This window comes from Sminthopsis crassicaudata, chromosome 1, assembly GCF_048593235.1.
Source record: "Sminthopsis crassicaudata isolate SCR6 chromosome 1, ASM4859323v1, whole genome shotgun sequence".
Lineage (NCBI taxonomy): Eukaryota > Metazoa > Chordata > Mammalia > Dasyuromorphia > Dasyuridae > Sminthopsis > Sminthopsis crassicaudata.
Window position 1 is genome coordinate 159,609,566 of NC_133617.1, and position 26,436 is coordinate 159,636,001.

The window sequence follows — 26,436 nt, forward strand, 5'->3', positions numbered from 1 at the left end:
AAGAAAGTTCCAGTACCAAACACTAAATTGAGAGTGAGTCTGGGAGTTGCACAATGTTAGAATGTACCCAAAAGAAAATTCTGTGGAAAAGCACTAGTAAGTTTGGAAAGGATGTCCCCGTGGTAGGAAGTCATGGTTGGAGAAACCTACAACCTCATTCCCAGGAAAAGAGTATTATTTCAGAAGAGTAGACATGTGAGTGACACCCATGAATCATCTTGGCTGAGGGAAAGAGTATGGGGCAAAAGTTAACCAGTAAACATAAGATACTTCAATTTTACATCTCAGGACATTGACAATCAGCAGTCTAGTCAAAGCTTTGGTGCAGAGTTGCTTCCTAAAATGTTCTCATCTATACTTGCTTGCTCATAACATTCATTTTCCTAAAGGCTCCTTCTGATTTTATTCTCCTTACCTATTTCCAGCCTCAATTAAAAAAAAATTTAAGTCAAGAAGGCTGCATCTGGAAATTATCATCAATAAAAAAGGCATTTATGCTTCATTCCCTGATGATACCTCAATACGTAGCATACAGTGGTAGTTAGCAAAATCTATCCCCTACCAGCCTCCATCTGATACAGACCAAGGCATCTTAAACTTTCTATTCACAACCCCTTTTCACCAGAGAAATTTTATAAGACTCAAATAAATAGGTACATAAAATAGACATACAAATCAAACATTTATTGATAATAAATTATAATTCCATAATCCCTATATTCAATTACAAGATCCTGTATGAGGTTGAGGCCCACAGTTTAAGAAGCCAGGATATATATATATATATATATATATATATATATATGTAAATGAATATAGATAGATAGATATAGATATAGATATGTATAGATATATAGATATATATGTAAATGTATATAGATAGATAGATATAGATATGTATAGATATATATATGTAAATGTATATAGATATAGATATGTATAGATATAGATATATAGATAGATAAACAGGATAAGTTTCCTTACTTAGGCAATATATTTTCCAGGGGTATCCACATAGATGATGAGATGGATAAGCTAGCTAGAGCTAGCTCAGTGTTTGGGAGGCCCCAAAGGAAAGCATAAGAGCTATTAGACTGTCTAACAAACTGAAGGTCTATGAAGCTATTATTCTGACTTCATTATATGGCTATGAAATCTAGACAGTATACCAATGCCATGCCAGAAAACTTAATCACTTTCACTTAAATTTTCTTAGGATTCTGAAATTCACCTGGCAAGATAAAGTACCAGACATCCATGTCTTTTCCCAAGCTAAGCTGCTAGACATTCGAACTCTACTGTAGAGAGTGCAACTAAAATGTAAAGACAGTTTCAGAAAGAATTCACACAAGGCAAGTCACATGGTAGAAAAAGGGATACAACGACTCTCCAAGTTCCTTCTGAAAAACTTTAGAATGGATTGCATGACATGGGAAATACTGGCAAAGGACCATTTAGCATGGCAGGCCCTCATCTGTAACATGCCCTCTTGGCAGTTACAATTACTAGTCTATCCTATGCCCAACAGAGTAGCTTTGAGCACTGACCTTCGCAGTGTCAACTCTACCTGGCTCGCCTCCTCTGAGGCCTTTAAAGGTCTCTGGCCACGATCTCTTGAATAGTAGTTTAATAACCAGTAGCGCACTCAAGAACAGCCATGTGTAATCTTAAAAGTCTTTATTATACCTACTCACATAATGCCCTGACTTGATACCCTGACTTATTAACTTCTTACTTCTCATGGCTCCATCAACTTGGCTCAGCTACCCCAGGCTAGGGAGCCAGGTTAAAAAGAGCGACTGTTGTCTGCAGTGGGCTTATAAAGGACCTGTGAGGTCACACACACAGCCAACCAGAGAGAGAGCCATCACCCATTACGAAGCTATCTCAATATGGCCAAGATCCCACCCACAGGGCAGTCCTATATCCACAGAGATTACTTCTGGGCCACTCAAATCTCCTGTTGTGCTGTGCCCGCCCATTTAAAGGGCCCTTACACTCATCAAAGAAGATGCTGTGATACATGAGCAAAGCAAAATTGAAGTAGCTCAAAAGAAATACCAGGTGTTCAAGTTTAGAGGCATCTCCACACCAAATGTTCATATGGGCTCTTTGTACCCTACCTGTGATAGAGCCTTCTGAGCTCATATTGGTCTGATTAGCCACATTCAGATACACTGTGCCTTGATTTCAACATAATGAAGTCACTTTGACCCTCTTGAGAATGAAAGACAACAAACAACTAAACAACAGATGAAACCATCAATAAAACAGTTCTTACAGAAAAAGATAAATAGATTGGTATTTTTTGCATTATGCACAAACAATGGCAAAGACCAAGATAATGGAGAACAGATAGGGTCAGTTACATTTTAAAATCAGGTAAGATTGAGAAAACATCACTCATTGACTTAATCCAAAGATTCTTGTTAGAGAAGGTGGAGTTTTAAGATTTGGACATAAAAATTAGATTTACAGGATAGGGTTAAATGAAGCAACAGAATGGGAAGGGGGTGAAGCCTGAAGATATAGCACAAAGAATGCTGGACCAGAAATCAGAGGATATATGTCTGGGACCTAGTTCTCCCATTTATTATTTGCATGACCTTAGGTAAATCACATTACCCCTCTGGCCCATATGTGTAAAGTGAGGGTCAACTAAATAACCTGTAAGGTAGTTTCCAACTCTAGATTTATAATTGTGATTATGACAACCTCTGTAACTTTCACCTGAAGCCTCAGTTTCCTCATGTTTAAAATGAAGTTGGACTAGCTTTCCAATCTCCTCTCCATTTATAATTCTACAATCCTATGTTAATATGTGGCTGATAAATATAACTGACATTCAGCTTCCATCTGTAGATTAAATTACTTTAAATTGTCCCGAGTATGTCATTTTAATCTTTTTTTCTATAGCTGCTTAGAAGAGTTGTGAATTACCAGTATTTGTTGTACCCTAGCATTTGGGGTCACAGGCCCATGAAAGGCTATATTTTTAAAATGATGATCATCAAACCAGATGCCAAAATTCAAGACACTCTATAATTCAAATGCATGGACCCTCAGGCAATGTATTCATTTATATTTTAAGGACAGTCACACAATAAAAATATTGTAAGTACTTTTCCCCTCAGGCCTTCGCAGGATTTACGTGCCCTTGCACACACACATACACACACACACACACACACACACACACACACACACACACACAGATATTCTGTCATTTGTGAGCAGGCAGGGGTCAGGAACCTGTCTGAGCCCAGAAAGAGCCAATGCTTTCTTGAAATCTTTCCTTGTGCCAGGAAATAGTCACCACACCCATAGCTCCAACAGCAGAGGCCAAGGTGTTCCAGGGACACAGTCTGTCATATAAGGCACGCCTGTGGAAAATAAATTCTTAAATGTGTATCCCATTTCTTTAATCTTCAATTCCTCAAAGCTGAAAGGAATGAAAAAAAAAATGAGGGTAATTTGATGTGTGTGCTTTTTAAAAATGAGGTGTGTTTTTTTCTTCTTCTCCCTGCTAAGACTTCTACAATTTGAAGGAAAAAAAAAAAAAAACAACTTTTGATTTTCTTCATATCCCAGATTGGTCAGGATATAAATTTGCTTTCAGTGGAACATTAGTAATGTTGACCATGTTGACCTACCTATAGGAAAGCAAAGAAGGAGAAAGAGAGAATTGTTGGGGAGGGAAGGAAGAAGGAAGAGAGAAAAAGGGAGACAGGGAGGGAGAAAAGGAGAAAGAAAGAATCAAAGAAAGCAGAACAGAAGAATAGACTAAGAGAGAGAAAAAGGAAGAAAGAAAGAAAGGAGTTTGCAGTAGTAAAGTTATCTATGAAAATGTTTAGGTAAATACTAATTCAAATATCTAGAGTTAAAGAATAGAAATATTTTGCATTTGAATTCAGCGAATGTCACTCTTAATTTGTACATTTTTATTTTTCTTCATTTCAATGACAGTTCTATGAGTCAGAGCTGTAAAATTAATAGTGCTTTATTGCCTCAGGTTAGGTATAATTCCATCACTAGGCCAAAATTAGACAGAGAGAAATGACATGCTTTAATTTAAAAAAAAAAAAAAATCATTGCGCAGTACTTCTTTTGCCATCTGAGACTATTTCTTCACGCTCTTGGGAATGTAGAACTCAGATGGTTGTTCTCATTCAGTGAAACTTCTAGCATCTTTCTTGTATCTGCTGGGTCATAAATGTTCTTGAACTTCTATGCCTCATATGTATTCAGTGGCATTGTTATTCTATTTTTTTCATTGAGATTAGTTGTTTCTGCCACACACAAAATGATAATAATAATAAAGATAAAAAGATTAGTGGAATTTTCCAGAAAAATCAAACTAAAATTGCTGTGACTTTGTTTTCTGAATTTTTGAGGCAAAAGTCTATTTTGACTTGAAAAGCCTACTTAAATAATTCTTCAGTCCAGTTTGCATGTTGAAAGATATTTTACTTTTTAAAAATCTTATAATATAGAGTTTTTTCAAGAAATAATCATTAATGAGACAGGTATGATATTGTAAACAAAGTGACAAAATATTATATATGAATTCTATGGAATACTATAGTGCCATTTTGTTGCAGTTGTCCAGTCATGTCCAACCATTTTGGTTCCTTATTTGGGATTTTCCTGTCAAAAATACTGGCATGATTTGCCATGTTTTTCTCCAGCTCATTTTATAGATGAAGAAACTGAAACAAGAGGATTAAGTGACTTGCCCAAGGTCACACAGTTAGGAAATGTCTGAGGATGAATTTGAACTCATCTTCCTGACTTCAAGCCCCGATATTCTATACATCGCACCATTAATCTGGCCATACTGTGCCATAGGAAATGATAAAGAGAACAGTTTCAGAGAAAAGCTGAAAGACCTGTATGAACTAATTCAGAGTGAAGTGAGTATAATCAAAAGAACAATTTATACAGTTACAACACTAATGTAAAGACAAACAACTCTAAAAAACTTAAAAACTCTTATTAATACAATCACTAACCATTATTCCAGAGAACTGAAGGTAAAGAATTCCCACCTCCTATCACTTCAAAGTGATAGACTCAAGATGTAGAAAGAGACACATATTTTTAAACATGGTTAATATAGGATTTTTTCTTAATATATTTATTACAGCAACTAATTCTATTTTTCTAATGGAGGAAAGAAAATTAATATTTGTTAATTGACCAAAAGATAAGATTTTTATAAAACAAAATGAAGTAGTACAAGTATTAATTACAAATAAGATTTTGGTGAAATCATTGTTTCATGTCGAAGAATACTCCTTATATCCTTACAAAGCACAGTCCATGTCTTCTCATATTATGTGATTTTTATCTTTGTCTTTCCATGTGTTTTCCATAATGGATTTACCAAGCCTGATAGAGATCTTCCTCTGGTTCTTTAACAGATTGGGATAATCACTATACCACTAGTGTCATCTATCTATTGTCTCTGATTTACAATTCTTGACTGAGCTTGTTTAGTCATAATATGCCTTTGATAATGAGTTACTTTTCCCATAGGCCATTGTTGGTAACATGCTGAATTTTATTGACCACTTTGTATGTTTATTTTACTCTTTGGATTATTTGTATTTATGAGAGCCTAGATTTAGAACTGGAAGAGACTTTAAAAGTTATCCAATTATTTTACAGATGAAGAAAATGAGCCCCAGAGAAGTGATTAGTCTAAAATCAGAAATGTGGTGTCAGAACAAGAATTTGAAATCAGATGCAATTGCTACAAGTTCCTTATTCTTTCCACTCTACCACAAAATTTTGATGTTTCCTATATAATTTGTCATTTTAATTATCAAAAAATCTAATTCTTTCAATATGTTTATTTATATTTAGAATGTAATAATATAGTTTTAAATTCCCTGTTCTTTTTCATTAAATAGCATTTATTGCCTACTCTACTCCTTTAAAAAAAATTGGTTCATAAAAACCTGATGCTAAATTCAGAAATAAACTAAAACAAATCAAATAAATTTACTTCCATTATTGACTTTTTAAAAATCCATAGACTATATAGTAACTGTGTCAGGCAACAGCTGGAAATTATTGCCCTCTTGATAGAAGTTACCTTAATTGTGAAATAATTCCCAAAGCTGGATATCATCATTTAAAGTTACTTTCCAGTCCCCTGGGCAACATTTTACTACCCCTTTCTCTAACTAATAGAGGTTACATCAGTTGTTTACAGTTATTGCTGTCAATTGTCAAACCTATAAAATACATAAAATCTATTATTTATCACAAGAAATACATGTGGTTTCATAGCCATATGTGGTGGGTTTTAAAAATGCATTTTATAGGTTCTATACCCAATAGTAAAACTGTAAACAAATCCGACAGCCTCTACCCTAAGGGCACCATTTTCCAAATGCTACTTTAAACATGAGTCATGACACATTTGATAAGATTTTTAACTGTGTTAAGAATATACTTGTAATTAGCATATCACTACCATATGAGAAGTCAGTGTTCTCTGATTGTTCTAAATAGCTTAATGGAGCATTAATTATGTGCAACTGCAGCCTCTATTCACTTTGCAACCTTTTAAAAAGAGGCTGTTATAAGATTGACCTGTCAGTCCTTTTAAAAAAAAATTTCTTTCCTGGGAGTTTATAATGTATTTGGCTAAAATTGCAAAGAAATAGAAACACTTCACTGGAGGAACGCCAACAGAGGATGCATACGTAATTGAATTAGACTGTGTCTCATTCACTCTAGTTCACTTTGTGCATGAAGACATGGGCTTAGACATGCGTACAAATAGAATACATATGTCAACATGGTCAAAGGCTGTATCTACATGGCACAAAGGAAGCAGGAAAATTGGTAATTGTCTATTTAATTTGGTCAACTATATAGCCAATCCACTTTGAGGAAGGTCTGAACTATCAGATGGGCAGCCTTTACTGAACATTTTTTTTAGCTCTTCATATTGTGTAATGTGGACACAGCCTTAGATCCTATTAGCATATGTCACATTTCTGAGCCTCTTTTGTCTATACACACTATAATTAGAGACTACCTAGATGCCTTAAAATAAATAAACAAAGAATTCCCCCAATTACAGAGATAATTGAGGTAAAGGAGATATCTTCTTAACATTTATGCTTTGCATAAATAGATGTGGGCTATAAATAATAGAATTGTTTTTCACAAATGGTTTTAGAAGATCTTTTTGGATAAATGAAGCCACAGTCAGAGGCTACCTAAAAATGTCTTCTATTCCATATAATACATATTCATCAAGAACAGACTTGGCAGTTTTCTTTCCCTCAACCCCTACAATTAGTTGTCAAATCCTGTTTATACCTTCAGATTTTCTCTCAAAACTGTCTTGTCCTTTCTATTCTCACTGCAACCATTAGTCCAGGCCTCATGAATTCTATCCATGACACCATCCGCCTGCCAGCTAAACAGGTGACTGAGACCCATATACAAGTATGGGCAAGGCAACAGGGTCAATGGCGCCCCTGGCACCAGCAAAGGGGGCCTTTAATATTCTTCTAAATAGTTTTCTGATCCCCTATAATATCAGTGTGTTGAAAGGTCTGTGGTGCCTGATTCAGTTACCCCTAAGGCCTATGATGATTTTCTGGGGTTGGGGTACACTGGACTGGTTCCACTCTTAACCCAGACTTTTTCTGCTGCTCTTTTAAGTTGTTGGGCTGGAAAATTGTTTCAACCTGTTCTTTTGTAGGTTCTGTAGCTCCAGAATTTTTTATGTATCATTACTTTTTTTTATACTTTATTTTTTTATTAATTTTATAATTATAACTTTTTTGACAGTACATATGCATGGATAATTTTTTTTTACAATATTATCCCTTGCACTCATTTCTGCTCCGAATTTTCCCCTCCTTCCCTCCACCCCCCTCCCCTAGCTGGCAGCAGTCTTATATGTGTTAGATATGTTATAGTATATCCTAGATACAATATATGTGTGCAGAACCGAATTTCTTGTTGCACAGGAAGAATGGGATTCAGAAGGCAAAAATAGCCTGGGAAGAAAAAGAAAAATGCAGTTTACACTCATTTCCCAGTGTTTCTTCTCTGGGTGTAGCTGATTCTGTCCATTATTGATCAATTAGATCTGAATTAGATCTTCTCTTTGTTGAAGATATCCAATTCCATCAGAATACATCCTCATACAGTATTGTTGTTGAAGTGTATAATGATCTCCTGGTTCTATTCATTTCACTCACCATCAGTTCATGTAAGTCTCTCCAAGCCTCTCTGTATTCATCCTGCTGGTCATTTCTTTACGTATCATTACTTAAAGTTACATGGAGAGATTTTGGGGAGAGCTCAGGTGAGACCCTGTCTTTCTTCTACCACCTTGCCTCCGAGGTGCATGTAGTCTCAACTAATTGGGCACTACTCAATTGGCAACAATTAGAGATTTCTGTGCAGATCCCAAAATTTCTGTGCAGATCCCAAAATTTCTATGCAGATCCCAAAATTTCTATGCAGATACCAAATGTCTTTGGGTAAAGTGTCTTGCTTTTAGAGTCATCTCTTTAGGTTTTTCCCTATAGAGCTTTAGTTCCAATCTGCAACAGAAGCCCCTCGAACCTCTCCATAAAAACTGACACATCTCTTTCTTCACATTCACCACACCTTACTAACAAAAGCCACACAGGGCACCCAGAGGATAAAATGAAATCTTTTCTTTTCTACCCCTATCTCTGTAAGTTGATCTAAACTCTCTTACAAATAACCATCTAATGGTTAGATTTTTTTCCAAGGTTCTCTCTGGCCTAAATTAGCATGCAAATTAATCTGAGCCAGAGCAAAAAGTAAACTAAGGAATCAAGATTGACTGTTCTTTATAATTATAGCTAATATAATTCAAGCTTGCAAAGCCTTTATACTGTATATTTATATGTATGTGTGTATATTATATATATATATATATTTTTTTTTTACATATATGTTATTTATGTGGAAAATCTCTTTTAAAATAGTTCAAGAACGGAGAGGAGACAACACAGGCCTGGCTTGAGTGATAATGTAGGAATAATAGAAACTTCAATTTTGAAGCCATCTACTGATATTCTCTGTCTGCCAAAATCAGATCAGTTATTTTTTTACTTGCCTTAATGATAAATGTCATCCTTCAAAATGTGAAGAATAAATTCACAGAACTATCTTTGATCTGATAATAGCCACAAGGAGGAACTGGTTGCTAGAGTAAAAATTATGTAAATTCTGTGAGAAAGTGATAACTCCATCTTAGAATTTGTGATAGAAAAAGTTAGGAAAGGCAGACTGACATGCACCCTATGTTTTGGGAAAATGTATATAATGGAATCAGAAAAACCCATTTCCTAACCCATTCCACAGGTGAAATTCCCAAGAAGGAAGAGGAAATTCTCAAGAATAAAATTCTAAAGACACAAAGAGAAACAATCTAGACAAAGAAAAAATAGTAGTAGTCTAAAGACATTAATGTAGATGCATAGGGAACTTGTAGATAAATTTGGAATGTTCAAATATTGTACAGAATATGGATACAAAATGAATGAATTGTAGGTAGTTGAGAATGAATACAAAAATATTACAGTGTCTTATAAAAACTATTATCAGGAAGGCTAAAGCTGAGAATGAACTGAGGCTGACAAAGAAAGCTAAAGGTAACAAAACTGATTTTTTAAAACTATTAGAGTGGGGATGGAGAGAAGGATCAATGAAAAGATATTTGGAGAATGGAGGAAGTGTAATAATAGACAACAAAGAGAAGAGGTTCTGGTTTTTTTGTTTGTTTTTGGTTTTGTTTTGTTGTTGTTGTTGTTGTTGTTTTGGGTTTTTTTGTTTTTTTTTTTTTTTTTGTTTTGTTTTGTTTTTTGCTTTTACTTTCTCTGCGAAGAAGGATTTTGTATTGAAAAGGACAAAAAGTTGTTATCCGGATCAGGAGAGGACCTACTACCTCTTATCAGTTCCAGACTTAGATGTATTATAATATAAGATCAGGACAGCTAGTAATATTATTGCTGAGTCACTATCGGTGATATATGAATGATTCATTTTTTAATTGCATCTGACTCCTCATGACCCCATTTGGGGTTTTCTTGGCAAAGATACTGGAGTGGTTGGCCATTTCCTTCTGTAGCTCTGGATTTAAATTGGTTAGATGATAGAACAATTAGATGGATTTGGAACTGGTCCAGTGGCTAAATGCAGTAATCCTTAATGATTTGGTGTCAGCTTGGAAGGAGTCAAAAAACAACCCCTGCCCTCAAATAGCTTACAATTTAATGAAGGAAACAATATGAAATAAATATATATAAAGCAATATATATCCAGGATAAATGGGAAATAATTAACCGGGAAAAGCACTAGAAGAGGAATTAAAAAAGGTCTTTCTATAAAAGATGAGATTTTAGTTGGTAGTTGCAGGAAGCCAGGAAGTATTCTATAACTATAACTATAAGAAGTTATAACCAGCAGGAGGAGTGGAGGAAAAGAACACTCCAGGCCTGGGGACATGCAAGAGAAATAACTGGAATGAAGAGCACATAGGGAAGGATAAGTATAAGAAAGTAGGAGGGAGCAAAGTGATGAAGGTCTTTGAATACCATGCAGAAGATTTTATATTTGATCCTGGAGACAATTTATTGAGGGGGATTGGAGTATGACAGTAACATATTTGTATTTTAGGAAAATCACTTTGTAATTGAATGGAGGATGAAGTGAAGTGGGCAGGCAAGCAGATCCACTAGCAGGTTTTTGCAGTGGTTCAGATGAGAGGTGATGAAAGTGATAGCAGTACCAAAAAAGAGAAGGGGCATTCAAGAATTATTGAAAAATCAAACAATGCAAAGACCATTTTTCTCTCTTTCAAACCAGAGAAGACAATAAAGGACAATATAGGGATTTCTGAGAGTTTTCCTCTCTCCCAGATTTTAAGTGGCTCTCAGGAGCAATAATCCCTGATAGATCATTACAAGTTAGAATTTGCCTCTCTTCCAATGAGCTTTCAGCAGCTGCTTCAGTCTCTCTATAGCCAATCAATAAAGTTATGTCTTTGTTCCAATAAGAAAATGCTCAGCAAAACATCTAAAGAATCAGTTAATTCAATTGGAAGCTTCAATGCTTTCTTGTCTTCTTATGACTTCTATGCTCCTATTTATTTTGTCTCCCATTATATCTTCTTCTCTGGCTTCTTATGCCTTCTAATGCCTGAAATCAGAAGTTCTTGGCCAGTGACTCACCTTATGAGATAAAACTCAATAAATCTACCTGCTTATCAGATATGAAACCCACAATCACATAATCTCCCATTAATTAATTTACAATTTTGTTAATTTTAACTTTTAAAACTCTAAAACTCATTATGTGCAAATGAACTGATGAGTCATAATACCTGACAATCATTGTTACCTTTGCTTTCAAATGAATCCACTAAGTATATTCTTGTGAGAGGCAATTCTCTATCTGGTTCTCAGTCTGTCTCTTCTCAACATTTGATCCAAGAGATTGTTAATGCTTAAAATGATTTTTTTTCCACTTTCCTTATACAAATGTATTTTTCCTTCCTCTTTCAGCAACCAATATATATGTGTGTGTATGTATATATATATATATGTAAATGTATTTATAATCCACATATACTACATAGAGTCAGTATTTTATAAAAATAAACATACAGTACAGATTATCAATAGGTTATTGTGAAGGGGCCTCTTGTTATTGTGCTGTTCATATGTGGATTGGCCCTGAAGGACTCTGAAGTACCTTTCAAATCTGACCTCTGATTCTGTAAGTGAAGATTGGATTCTTCCAAGAAAGTCTACCACAAAAATTGTCCAAATAAGTGATCTAGCTTAAAAGCATCAACAGCCAAGAAAATGCTGGTGAACTCATTGGCCTTAAAGAAATTCAGTTCCTCACATATGGACATAGTAAGCATATTGGGAACTAATGATGATATAAAACCAAAAGATACAAATAAGCAGAAAAAAAGGCTAATTTTCATAAATATTAACTTTTTCCTTTTCATGGCAAATAAATTTCACAGAATGAAAGGAATTTTCTTCCATAAAATCTCAATGATAACAATTTGTACAGAAATTTCATATGGACTCTCAAACTTATGGTATGAATTAAGTATTTGGTTGAAATATTTACCTTGTATATTGACGATCCAGATCTAGAAAACTCACCCTAACCAAATTTTCAAAATGTAGAAAATTCACATCTGAAGAATCCTTGAGTTATTTTCCACTCTTCTATTTATATCATTCATGCTTGCTCTGTCTACATCAGGAAAAATGTATCATGTATCATGTTATTTGCCCTCAATCATCTTTTCCAAGTTCCATATTCATTATCTCCATGAGTAAGCAAAGACTCTGTTTCATAGCACAGCTGTCATTCACAATGCTAATTGGTATCATTCATGTTATGCATCCTAGAGTGGAATGGAAATAGTATATGGTGAAGTAGAGAGGAACCTATAGCAAAGTTTCAATTGTCCTTTCCCCAAACAACTCTGAATAGCCAATGGGAACGTATTGTGAAGACCATTTAGGACTTGGGATTCCAAAGACCAATTGAGAAACTATGTGTTAAAAGTTTCTCTTTCCTTATCTGAAAGTCAGGATTTGGGAGAAATGACTTGGGTTCAAATTAGAGTCCTGACCCAGGGGCTGAAATTATTCGTTTTGTTTGCTTCTCCTTTGTCTGCCCATTCCTGGCTCAGGTCCTGGCCTATTCAAATGATCTTCATTTTTCTGGCACTTAAAATAGCCCTGAAACAAGACATTTCTAAAGAGACATAACCCAAGAGTGTTTTTATTTACATTATGATATTCAATACTTCACTTCTTTCTTAATTTATGTAAGTTGGAACCTTTTAAGCTTCAGATTTTAGCATAAAATGATATTCTGCACACTGATTAGATTGTAGTTGCAGAATTTTTCTGCCTGGTTAATTTCAATGCAATTTACTCCTTCAGAGAATTTTTAGTTCCATTCTGAAGGTAAAACATAGGGTAGAAGATCTGGCAAAGAGCCTGTAGCCTTAAACAAGAATTTGCTGTCAAAACTGAAGATTGATTATTGCAGACACAATTTCCTCAGTAATGATTAGATTCTGCCTATTTTTCTCAGTCAATTAGGTCACTCTTCTTAGCAGCAAGGATTAGACATTGTTAACCTGCTTTGGAAAATCACAAAGATTAAGCAAAGAATCCTTCATTTCATAAACTTAATTTGAACTTTTGTTTCAATTTGGAAAAAAACTTTCCTAAAGCAATTTGAGACTTGCTGAAAACTTCCAAACAATTAAATTGAAAAATGTCCTTTGTTTAGGATTTATATACACTTTTGAAATGTTATTATTGTCTGGGACCTTTTTTTTTTTTTTTTTTTTTTTTTTTTTCACAAAATTGGGAGCAACATTTTTTTTCTTTCTATCCAGAGAGAAGTTGAACAATTTTATTTATTTCACCCCACACCCCAAATCATCTTGTCAAAGCTTTATCTTCATGATCATTTACAAAGTCAAAGACAATAATAGTATTTTAACCACAAGTTTATCATTTTAGGTATCCAAATTCTGAGGTTTTACCTTCTTTAGTTCCTTTTTTTAAAAGAACACATCCTACTAAACATAGAGCTTAAATTAAAACCATTTGCTTTGCTTATCTTAAATGTCCCTCTGCCTTCATTGTAAATTGTCCAGTTTTCTTACTGGCTGAAATGATATTATTGGCTAAATCTGCCACAATGCAAGTGCTGCTTAAAGAAGGAAGAAAAATAGTAATAATTTGAGTTCACAAAAATAATATCAGAGTACATGTATTTTAGGCACAATGCATCTGGGGAAGTGACCAAGGAAATAATTGGAGACTGAGCTGATGAGAACATAGTAGTTAGTCTTGTAGGGCTCTCTTTTTTGCCAGCTATAGCACTTGGGATACCAAAAGGAACCCTCAGTTTATAAAATTTCATATACCAGCACCTATTCAAAACCACAGCTCATGAGCTCTCATAACATGTTCATGTTTGCCAATAATCAGAGGGTATATCAATTTGAAAGAAAAGATAAATCTAGCAAAAAAAAAATGGAAAATCCTCCAAGCTCACATAAGGTATACTCTCATACATGTTACTAAATCATTGATGAAGGAACTCATGCAGAAAAAATATGGTAAGGTAACTTGCATGTTGTTTAAATATGTGGCCAAGGCACACATATTATAAGTAGGGAACCTATGTGTCCAGGAACAGTTATTGCCAAAGCAATTCACATCTAACATGCTACAATGTCCACTGCTCTCTGATGGAAAATGTATTTCATTCAAGTCCATTCCCTCTGTGTGACTCCTTGAATCCTCAGGGTTAACAATGGAATTCCAAGCCCCAGATACGTTAAAAAAAAAAAAAAAAAAAAAAAAAGCACCTAGATTTTCTCAATGAGTTCATGTCACTGATGTGCCCTGAAAATGATTTTTAAAAGAAATTATTGAAGCAATCGCTGATATTTTTTAAAATTCTGAATAATTTGAGAAGTGCCAACTTTATGGAATTTTAAGTAATGAAGGGAAAAGGTGGTGTCACTTGTCTTTGCTTCTAAATCTGGGCTGTAGGAGCTTTAGACATTGTAGTTGGTGAGTGGGACAAAGATAGAGTTTGCAAACTTATGTGTAATACATATAAGAAGGCTGCTGCTTTACACACCCTTTCAGATGTCCATTTTCTCACTTACATACATAAATATAAGTTAAGAGGCTTTATGTAGTGGGAACTCTTTAATTCAAATATCTCTCTTTTATTCACATTTCCTATATAGAAATTCTCTAGCTATCATCACATAGCATCCATAAAAACGGTTTTTCTTTCAGTAAAATGAATCAATGTTCCAATTTCAAAACAAGGAAGAAGACATATTCTTTAAATTGAAGGTTGGTTTGACTTCAATTCCTGCCTTAAATACAGAATATTAAAACTTTATCAAGAAAATATCACTTTAATTTCATTTTCTTTCTTTTTTTAATTTTGATATGTTAAAGGGATATCATAATCACAGGCTATCTGGTCTTAAGTAAGGCATTTGGCAAAGTCACTTGTTATATACTAGAGGACAGGGTTGAAAAGTGTTTGTCACATAATAACAAATGAATTGAAATGGTTCAATGACCACACCTAAAAGGGAGTTATCAAATTGTCAAACTGGAAAGAAGTCTCTAGTGAAATCTCCAGAATTTTATTCTTGTCTTTGTTATAAGTGAAGTGTTCTAAGTCTTTTAATCAAAGGTTTATACAGCATACTTATTAAATTTACATGACATGAAGTTGGATGGAATAGTTAACACACACACACACACACACACACACACACACACACACACACACACAAAATGTAATGTTATTTACCTAAAGCATTGTTTCATTCAAGAAAGTCTTACAGTTACCCCTTTTCAACACTAGATGTCAATCATGTGTTGTTAAAATGAAATACTGGCTGCGTTTTACAATACTTGTTTTCAGAAGCAGCTGTGTTGGGAAACTAACAGATGGCAGGTTAAATAGGTTAAGTGAAATATGGACATGTTTATAGGCATCATCATCAGAGGGAACCATGAAATTAAGTCTGCCTATCATATACATTTTATGAAAAAACAAAAAGCATATATATTATAGAATGCAAACAGTTATATTTCAATATATTAATAGAATATTTATAAGGAATTTTTGTTTTTTCTAGGATCTGAAGGTAGTCACTCTATATAGGTAAGGATTTAGAACTAGATAAAGGCACATTAGAGACTATTTGTTCCAATCTTCTCATTTTACAGATAAGGAAACCAAGACCTGAGAGAGCTTCCCAAGGCAATAAGGACCAGAATTAGGATTTAAACCCCTACCCCCCCCCAGTCCAGATCCTTTCTGTTAAACTATATAGAAGATAACCCATATTGAGAATTTGCCTTGTGGACTATTTGTTTCTGGATTCACTCCTAAAAGAAAGTATTGTTTAACTTTGTACTTATTTCAAATATTGTGCTTTTCCTTTTTTAGAAATGGACTTGAAATTTCATGTAAAAATTCCTACTGAGGAACTTCTTCTACTAATACAAAAAGGCACCTCTGCAACTCACAGCCTTAGAGAGTTCCTGGAGAAATAAGGGGCTAAATGACTGACCCGGGATCACACAATGAGTATGTGTTAAAGGCAGGACTCTTGAATCTGAGGCCCATTCTCCTTTAACCATACCACACTTTCTACCCCCAAGTATGTTTCGATTTTTCTTTTGCTCTCAAATTAATCTTTAACTTAAAGAAGATGATGAAATGGAAGCATTTTTAAAAGAATTAAAAATCATAAAAAAAAAAAAAAAAAAACCACTCCCTTACTGGTTTCTGAGAACAGATAGTCCTTGGTCTTTAAGGAAAATCAGTCAGTGCCTGTGATTTAGGTAAGCAGTGGCAGCCAAACTGGAGAGTTTTGTTTGCTTCTGAATTTCTGGGTTTTTCTGTGTTATCTAGGAGAGTGGGAGATGCAGTAACATTTTCTCTTTAAACATTTATTATTGAAGTGTTGAAACTCCACCTCTGAGCCCCAAGCAGAGACAATTGAAAAGAGAAGTACATTTTTTTCTGTACAGACACACCTCTATGTTAGAACATCATGCCAGAGGCTAAATCACTCATTTTTTTATCATCTTATTAAAGCATAATGATTTCCCTTAAAGAGAAAAGGTGCTTCAGTTTTGTAACCAAGATTCCTGAGGAACAGTTTATCGAGATGATCCCAGGATATTTTTGCCTCCTTATTGTTCTCCTTTAATTAAAAAAAAAAAAATTGTCATTAATTTAATCAATTAATAGAACAGTAAATTAATAAAATTTATTTATTATAAATAAAAAATTTAAAACTTAAAGACTTAATAGAAAAGTCTGTATGTGTTTTGTCTTCCCATTGAAATGTAATGATTTCCCCGAAAGTGAAATCTTTAACCGCATACACACATACACATACACACACACACATATACACATACACACACACACACACACACACACACACACAGTATGGATGAAACTTTGTTAACACACACACTTGTGTGTGCATATATATATATAGTTTTTTTAATAGTGTTTATTTACAAGATATATGCATGGGTAATTTTACAACCTATATATAGTTTTAAAAGCACATATACAAATACATACATGTAAATGTACATTTATGTATATATAGAGACACACACATATATATATATTTATATATAGGCATAAAATTAGTCTGAGGTTGGACATACTCATCAGGAGATGAAGGACCTATCAAAAAAAATAGGCCTTAGTAAAAGTACAGCATCATACCTCAAGAAGTAGGAGTAAAGCAGACATCGCCTACATGCCTCCAGCTGACACCTTGTTCCCATTATATAGTATTTATGTGTATAGCCTATGAAAAAAAAACAGTTTTTTGGCACTGGCCAAATGTAGTAGGAAAAGCTATAAGTCACACCACAAAATAAATACTTGTATAAGTTGATTTTCCAACATTCCTTTTAACAAAGTGCAGGTTCTCTCTTAAGTAGCTCATATTACAGATAGCTTTGTGATAACTTACTAGTCAAAGAGGAGCCACTCCCTTATCCCTGACCAACTTCAAACTCTAAAGCATTATGGGAATGAGACAAAATATAAAAGTACTTTTATTTATTAGAAGGAATAATCATATGAGAACAAAGCATTTATTGTCACTGTCATATCATCATTGTCATCACTAGCTTTTCAGTGTAGCTTATCAATAACTAGGAGTAATTTGCAAATCAGTTTTTTCTTGGACCTTGTAAATTAATTTTATTTAATTAGGTCACAATTACTTATTTGTACATGTTTATAAAGATTAGGATATACTCTCTTGAGGTTTTTTTTAATAAAAAGTAAAAAATATTTAAATTTAAAATAACTCAGACTTAACATCCTTTGTTTCTTTACCATGTGTTAATTTTTGCATTGTTATATATTGTAAAAAAAAATTTTTTTAATGAAAAAGTACCATGAAGCCAGTGAAATCAGGTTGAAATGCCCTTACCTCCCCTTTTTCTGTCATCTTGCTACCTTCCTCTCTACACAAATCCAGTGCCCTACTTCTACTAGATTATGGCCTTTTCAAAAGCAGAGACAATCCTTATTCATTTTCAAATATCCACAAGAAGTAGTCTGTAATAGGCTTTCAAAAAAGACTTGTTGAATAGAGGAATGAAAGTCTTAATAGAATCAGAGAATGTCACAATGGGCATTACAAATAATCTAGTCTAATACTCTTATTTTAGAGATGAAAAAACTGAAGATGACGAAACTCCTAAAGGGGAAGTCATTTGTGCATGGTTATTCACTGAGTGAATATTAGAGCCAGGACACCTACCATGCCTTATGACCCTAAGTCCAGAGTTCTTTTCATTATAAGTCAACATTCTCATAATGTTGTCCCAGGTTCCCCCTCTAAAAGAGGAAAACATTTTCATGAACTAGTTCATGAAACTAATGACAGTGTGTTGATTCTCCTCTGTACCCATAGGGTTTGTATTTTCAAACAGGACCGCCCAGAGAAGTCACATAAAGGAATGACTCTCAAACAGTATAATTTTAGAGAAAATAGAACATGTTCTAACACCTAGTAAGGAGTAGGAAACATCACAATGCCTGGTATCTACTATATACTTAATATTTGTCAATTGATTGAAGAGGCAAGAAGTCCTTGTAGGTGGTTTACTTCTCTGCCTATACATAGGGATAACTGAAGGAACTCTTTAAGAAAGTGATTGGGGTATGTATTCCCAGAGACTCTTCCTAATGGCAAACTTTCATGAATAAACAAGGGAACTGTCATTCTCCTAGGACATACTATTTTTAGTTTTTGTAAATGACCTCTCTTAACTATTACATGGATGGGTGGACAGATGTTTGCAATTGTAACCATATATGTGGTTATATGCCAGGTATGCCAGGCCCAGAGGAATCTGACTTTTTGTGAAATATTTTCAACTAACAGCTGCCACATTGCACTAAGCAGCCAAACCACACCAAATGGAAATGTACTCAAAGAGATGGGCAGAGTGAAGTGCTTCTGTAAAAACAGAAAAGTGACTCATGCTCATAAAATATAATGACTATAGTAATTCTTTAAATATACTACCCATTCATGGGCACTCCAGTGGAGGGGCCAGTGGAGGGGAATCTCAATTACTTGTTTATTAGCACATTGTTGAGATTGTTGGTTTTTCCTCATCACTGCTGTGGACAGAAGACAAGTGAGTACTGAGAGGAAGACCTTCCTTTGCAGGTTCTGTGTGTAATGACTGTTCCAAAAGGGAAATCTTGCCTTCTAAACATGCTGACCTGTTTACCTAGCACATTTAGAAAACCTTGAATATTTTTCTCACCACCACCATCTCCCACAATTTATATTTTTCAAGGAAAGCTTCAAAATAAGATGAAATAATTATTACCAGTAGCAATGATAACTGACATGTAAAGAGCACTTTAATATTTATTCATCACTTTATACACATTAATTCATAGAAGCTTCATAAAGGCACTATTAAGTAAGTACTTTAGGTATTTGTGAACTCCATTTCACAGATGAGGAAATTGATGTTCAGGTAAGTTCATAGCTATCTAGCAAGGGATATGAGATATGAATCCAGATCTCTTCTGACTCAAAATTTAATATTTTTTCAATAATTAATATTGAGCCCTTTAAAATTTTGGGGAAAATATTTTAATTTTTTTTTCTGAGGCTGGGGTTAAGTGACTTGCCCAGGGTCACCCAGCTAGGAAGTGTTAAGTGTCTGAGATTAGATTTGAACTCGGGTCCTCCTGAATTCAAGGCTGGTGCTCTATCCACTATGCCACCTAGCTGTCCCCTTAAATTTTTCTTAATTTAAATTATTCTTAAATTACAAAGGATTGAAAGTGTGAAAGAAAGTGAAAGAAATTTGCTGGATCAAGAAAGTCATTGACAGAGGGCTCCACATAACAAAAAAAAAAAAAAAACTGGTTGTAAAAGAACTTTTATAGTAGCAAAGAGCTAGAAGTAAATCCTCAACAATTGGGGAATGGACATAACCAAGGAAAACATATGAATGAAATGGAATGCTACTAAGAAATATCAACTAGAATAGAGAAACTTGGGAAGATTTGTATAAAATGTGCTCAGGGTAAACTGAGCACAACCTAGAAAATAATGTAGGGATCACAGCAACATAAAGGAAAATAACACTGAAAAACTTGATAATTCTAATTCATGAAATGACTATTTGTAATATCAAACAACTGATGGTGAAGCTCTGTTTTAGCAGAGAGCCAAGGTGCAGAATATGGCAAAGATTTTTAGGTATTTCAAATGTGTTGATTTATTTTTCTTAACCATATTTTTTGTTCCAAGAGAAGACAGGGTAGGAAGAAGGGAGAATCATTAGGATGTGAAAATGGTATATGAAAAGGGAAAAGGTATCAATAAAATATTCTAAGAGACATCCTTCCTCTTAAAAGATTTCCATGATTAATATATCTATTTTTGTTCATTTCAGCCTTACATCTTGCCATCACTTCTAATTTCTGTGCTATCATTGGCCACATCCTCCCAAGTCATTTGATTTTTCCCCCAGTCAGGTCTTATTTTTACTGGAAAATAAAGACAAAAAATCATAGACACATATTGAGTAGACACATCCCAGTTGAGCCTATGTTTCTGCCACCACTAGTAGGAGGACCTGTCAGGATTTTAACTTCATTACTAAGACAGCACAAAAAGAAAATATCTTTCTCTACTTTCCTCTTTCCCATGTAATTTGGCAAGAAATGAAAAAGTAAATAAGCCAAATGTTGCCTAATAGAGTACTTCTTTCCCATTTGCTATATTAGTGGCTGTTGGTTCCACAGGTGTTTTCATTTTGCATCCCTCTTTTATGATATGAATTGCTTTGGAGAGAGACAGAGAAGTAAAGCAAGCTGAAGGAAGGCAGAGGTGTAAATAGACAGGATAGCACATTAGAAAGAAACATTTAAGACAGGGGAGGTGGGAGTGGAGAGAGAAGGTGAGGAGATGTTCGCTGGCTGACATTACTGAAGCTCACAAGTGAAGGTAGAAAAAAAGAAAAGAAGAGAACACCAGGCACCGGAAATACAAAACAATTGCCTGAGTGTATCTGAGGATAAATGAATTAATGGTTAGGGAACTGTCATCATCCTTCTCACTAACACTTTCTCACCTGTGGCTTGTTGGCTAGGCTAGGCTTGCAGGTTCAAAGCTGGCTTTGTATATTCATTCCCCTGTGAAATGTGTTGAATTTTCCCACACACCCGTACCTTTACATAAATGTTATACGTTCCTCTGCTTAATGAGAATAGCATGACACTCATGTCAAGAAGCACCACGTGCTTCATGGACAGCTGTTATTCAGATAAAAGTCCTAAGAGAGAGGACACTGACCTGTGACTTAATCGGTTTGACCCTGAACGAAGTCTTCCCTCCATCCCGATCCTCTTTGGGGCTGCACTAAATCATCCTCATGGTCACTGAAAGAGCTATAGAACTCTACAGATGCTCTGAAGCATCCCAGTGCTTTTGCAGTCATGAGATCCCCTGGAAATGAATTCTTAAATAAACTTCCAGCTGTCATTTCTGACTGCCTCCAGAGATGATGGGTTGTCATGAAAAGAGCACTGGATCGGAAGTTAGAGAACCTGGGCTTGAGTCACTTTCTAGCTGTGTACTGATAAATAGATCCTTTTAATTCTCTGAGTTCCTTTCCTCAATTTAATAATTGAAGTTATAAAGACTTATGCTGCCTCATGAGAACTAGTGAAAGGATCAAAGGTGCTAATATATTTAAAGAGTCTTGCCAATCACCAATCTCTACATATACAAGTCATCTAAATTAAATAAATTTAATTTAAATTTAAATTCTTATTACATAAATCAAATTTAAATTTAAATTCCTATTCTTACATAAGTTAAAATTAGATTCTTATTACTTACATAAATTAAATTTAAATTCTTATTACTTACATAAATTTAATGGGGAGGAAGGTGTAGCCTTTATTGTTTTAAAAATAGGGTAGTCCAGTTAACCACCTCATTTAAAGATATACTTATCAAAAAAAAGTCAATTTGAAATGTTCCCTTTTCTCTATTCTTTCATATAGTAAATATTTTCTTGTTTAAGCTGCAATTCCATTTATATTCACTATTCATGTGTGATTATTCATGGGTATGGATATAGATAAGGAAAGTGGAAAAAGTCTCCTGGTTCAACTATGTTTGCAAGGCATGTACACCCAAATAAAAGCTAAGTGTGCCCAATTGAACTAGGGAAACTTATCTATAAGTAACCTGTAATGAAATAAGGATGGGGGCAGCTAGGTGGCACAGTGGATAGAGCACCGGCCCTGAAATCAGGAGGACCTGAGTTCAAATCAGGTCTCAGACACTTAACGATTCCTAGCTGTGTGACCCTGGGCAAGTCACTTAACCCCAATTATCTCAGCAAAAAAGATGAAAATATATAAAGCAGAAAGAAAAAGAGGAGGAAAGAATATGGGGAGATGGGAAAGGGAGAGAGAAAAGGGGAGTGAGGCGTATGAGGCAAAGTGAGGTAAGGTCTCTGGAGTCTTGTCTCTAGATTTATTGGCCTCCAGTTAAAGAAACCAGGATGGGAGGAATTATTCTCTGGGAGGATTTTAGGATGTCCAAATTGAGGAATTCCCTGACAGGTCATCCAAAGCCAGCTCCTGCAGTTCCTCAAAATTTCTCAAGCTCATCACCTATTTATTCATTTCCTCTTTCTTTTCTTGCTCAAAAAAAGAGGTCGTTACTAAGAGTCATCTCTTCCTCTACTGTCATCCTCAATCCTACTTCTCTTCTCCTAGAAATCTTGCAGTAATCCCCTTTTACATATAACCTGAATCTCCATCTTCACTTACATAAAAAAACAAATTAATGTTTTTCTAACTTTAAAGAAGTTTCTCCTTGATTCTTCTACTCCATGCAGGAACTCTTCCATTTCTCTTCTATATTCCACTGACACACTGACACACTCTATATCTTCACTATTCTCGCCTAAATGAATAAAGTAAACTGGAGCAGGATAAGTGTGTTGCTGTGAAGCACTCCACTTAATTCTGAGGGAAGAGATGAGAATCCAGTTGGGAACACAGTATTAACCCTCCAGAGATCCCTCTTTTGATGTAGATACTAAGGTCAATAATAAAATGCAAATTACTCAGCATGAGAGGAAACTAAAATAGATTTAAAGTCCAGGGAAATTTCCACCAAATGGGAAAGAATCAGAAAGTGGGCAACAGTGGAAAATAAGAAGGAAAGTATGAAATTCCCAAAGATCTCAGAAGGAAGAAAACTCCATCATTGAGTTTTAACATTGAGGACAAACCAACAGGAAAATATTAATAGCAGAAGAGAATATGTCCTGCTGATTAGCTAAAAGAGTTCTGCATCCATGAATAAATATTTCAAGACAAGGAAAAATGAATCAACACTCAATGAGGCTGAGGAACTCAAAGGTTACCAAGATAGAATGGTAGTATAGCAAAATGTTCCTGAATAATTTAAAAAGGAAATAAGAATTGTCAAAACATACTATATGATCTGCATATAATTTTTGAGATGAAATGGAAGTTAAGTTTCTCATTTTAACAGATAAAGAAGCTGAAAATCAGGAAGGTTAACTGTTTGACTAAGCCCCATAGATAGGAAGTAGAAGCAAAAGCTGGGATTTGAATTCAGATCTTCTGACTTCAATTATGCTGTTTGTTTCTTTATTTGAGACAAATCAAGACCATTACGATCATTACTAGAACATTTTGAATCCGAATTTTCATTATTTTCAGAATCAAGGCATATTCTATGTTTAGCCTCTCAATCTTTACCTTGGCTTTTGATCTCTGAAATATTTACCAATTCTGCTCTTGTTTCCTACTCGTGTAATTTTTTTGTATATTACTCAGGTTTGCCCAGGTCAAAAAAGATTATGATGTAGTGCTTCCAGAGATGCTTTCTTCAACTACGTTTTATATATTTCAAAGTTCTCACAGAGACTTTGAAGATCATCTAATCTAATCCTTTCATTTAATATGTGAGAAAACTGAGACCCAACGAGATGGAGTGATTTGACTAATATCACAGACTAAAGAAGCAGCAGTGCAGTGATGAGAACTTACATATCCTGATTCTAAGCATAATTTATTTTATTTGCAAAATTTAAAAAAAAAAATCCACTCCTGTCCTCTTACAGGTAGAAAATAACAAACGGTTATTAATGGTTTTCTTTGATGACCAAGAAGAACTTTGAAGAACTAAGCCCTTTATATAATTTAAATCTACTTTTTAAAAAGGAAACATAAAGGGAAAAAGAACCCTACATGTTCTTTTTGAGGTAGCAAAGAATTGTAAATTGAGATGATACCCATCATTTGGGGAGTGGCTATATTATATATGTGTGTATGTGTGTGTGTGTATGAATATAATGGAATACTATTGTGCTATAAAAAATGACCAGCAAGCATATTTCAGAAAAACCTAGAAAGGCTTATGTGAATTAATGCAAAGTGAAGTAAACAGAACCAGAAGAACATTGAACACAGTATCAGGAACATTGCATAATGATCAACTGTGGATGACTTAACTCTTCTCAGCAATATAATGATCCAAAATAATTCCAAGGGACCCATGATAAAAAATGCTATAAATATCCAGAGAAAGAATTGCAGAGTGTGACTGCAGATAAAAGCATATTTAATTTTTTTAAGGTTTTTTTCTTTTAGCCTGTTTCTTCTTTCACAACACTACTTATGTGGAAATATGCATTTCATGATTGCACATACATAACCTATATCAAATTCCTTACCATCTTATGAAGAGGTAAGAAGGAGATAATTTGGAACTTAAAATTTTAAAAACAATGTTAAAAATCATCTTTACATGTAATTGCAAAAAATCAAATACAACTTTTTTCTCAATAGTATTTTATTTTTCAAAGTACATGTAAAGATATTTTTCAACATTCAAATTTTTCCAAAACTTTATGTTCCAAACTTTTTCCCTCTCTTCTTTACTTCCCTCTTTCCCAAGACAGCAAGCAATCTTATATAGGTTAAATATGTGCTATTCTTTTAAATATATTTCCATATTTGTCATGTTGTACAAAAAAAAATGAGACCAAAAGGAAAAAAAACACAAGAAAACAAACAAGCAAATATACAAAAAGTTGAAAATGCTTTGATCCAAATAGAGCTTCCATAGTTTTCTCTCTGCATGTGATTGTCATTTTCCATCCCAAGTCTATTTAAATTGTCTTGAATCACATTATTGTTTAGAAGAGTCACAGTTGATCATCACATAATCTTATTGTGACTGTGAGCAATGTTTTGGTTCTCCTCACTTCACTCAGCACCTGTTAAATAGGTTTTTTCCAGACTTTTCTGAAATCAGCTTGTGTAGAGGGCCAGAACTCTGGAGAAGTATACTTGAAACAAGGTGTTAACTCAGTGGAATTGATGAGATCATGGTTCTCTAGTTTACATATGCTTAGTACTTAGCATGGTGATGATGAGATCGAAAAAGAGATAGTTCAAGATAAAAATAATTAGCAGGAAATTCCTTTTGGGAGAGGTGGAAGGAGATAACAACAGAGAATTCCTGTCTTATTTACAACAGAGAATTCCTGTCTTATTGACATCTCCAGAATCTCTTGGATAACATCTCTGTGCAAACATTGTTTTGATGACCCTACTTATGTATAAAAGGAAGGTCTGAAAAATGGAATCCTTGCACTTGGTGTACACCAGCCTTGTGCCAGCCAACTGGCGTCCCCTTGCCAGGCAGTTTGACCTTCTTGAAGGCCAAATGCCTATCTATCTCTTACTATCAATAAAGACTTTTTTTGATACATCATTGAGTAGCACCCCGCCCGTTGGGACTTTGGGAAGGAGAGAGATAATTAGCCATCCTGAAAGGAACTGACCTATCTCAGTTTAGAACCTCAGTTTACTCCTCATCATTGATATACTAGTTCTCTAGTTCACACATAATCAGTATTAGGTAATGATGTAATTATAATAAGGTGTATAAGGGCTAAGAAGGACTAGCAGATACACATTCTATCTTTGACCAGCTCTCATGCCTCCTGCACTAAGATCAAGACTGGGCCAGAATAAAGTCTCTAGACTCTATGCCTGACCATTCTCATTGTGTCTATCCTGAAACCAAGGCCCTCCAAAAAGCTAGCCTGGACATTATTAGCTTACTCATCCAATTTTTAAAGGGAAATAAACAAAAAATATATAATGTTGCTTTCTTATTCTCACTTAGTCATCACAAGTTGAATAACATATGAAAAATTATTTTAAATTGGTCATCCTTAATAA